This window comes from Etheostoma cragini, chromosome 18 (genome assembly GCF_013103735.1).
Source record: "Etheostoma cragini isolate CJK2018 chromosome 18, CSU_Ecrag_1.0, whole genome shotgun sequence".
Classification (NCBI taxonomy): Eukaryota; Metazoa; Chordata; class Actinopteri; order Perciformes; family Percidae; genus Etheostoma; species Etheostoma cragini.
Window position 1 is genome coordinate 21,921,585 of NC_048424.1, and position 957 is coordinate 21,922,541.

At 45.6% G+C, this 957-nt stretch overlaps 1 long non-coding RNA gene across 1 annotated transcript in view; it reads right to left on the reverse strand.

Moving 5' to 3' along the window:
• LOC117961365 overlaps positions 1–957 on the reverse strand; it is a 23,865-nt gene that overhangs the window by 22,073 nt on the left and 835 nt on the right. The gene's annotated exons all lie outside the window — the stretch shown is intronic.

Below are 957 nucleotides of genomic sequence, written 5' to 3' on the forward strand. Positions count from 1 at the left end.
TATATATATATATATAAACATATATACATATTTTGTATAATGTCTGGTGCCTACTGAGTGTGATATGGCATATCATTTTAAACTGTAAACGTCACATGGCCATGGATGTCTGCCGTCTCTCTGCCGTCGACACAGGGCGCAGTCAGTGCATGGAGAGGACTACAGGCTGCGGATATTTGCAGTCAGATCAAAACGCAGACAACAGCACAGGGAGCGAAGAAGAATTTCCCTTCCGCTCTACGAGTAACGTTACCTCGTTTCTCCTCCTGAGCGCTGCGAAGGGACGCGCAACGGAACAGAAATGTCGGACTCTGAAAGTTCATGCATGCTCTTCCGTGTTGTGAAACTTGAAAGCAGCCCACATTGGGAGCTGATCGATGCGAGGAGCCAGTGAAGTGGTTTACTGCTCGTCGGTAGTGTGGTCAGAGCCGGCTGTGCGCGGTGCGCGCATCGCTCGGGGTTTTTACGCGTAAAGGGAAAAGAGTGATCAGGCAATCCCGGGAATCCAAGACGGGAAATGGAAATTACAAACGCCATTGGAAATAATATTGAAAGGAAAATAACAACAATGTCTTGATCATCGACTGCGTGTCCTGGACAGAGAAGCCGTTTAAGAATAAAAACGCCGGATAAAAGAGGTAAGAAGTCGCAGTGAGCCACACTGTGACTCATTTTCTAATCTGTACTGTGGATGTGAACGCGGTAACTTAAGTACACATTTTAACCGTCTAGTCAGAGATGTTGCAGCAGGAAATAAGTTGATGTAGCCTAATACTTTCCTCCAAGTGTTAATTGGACCAAACTGTCATTTGTTTTTCTTCTTATTCCGGTGCGTTTTAATATCTGTGTGCTCCGCCTTTATCACAGTGCCCTATTTAGCTGAAATGGACTCGGGGATCTGTGCAGTGCTCATCAGGCGGAGTGCAATATCATTGCTAAGAATTTAAATTATCCCCC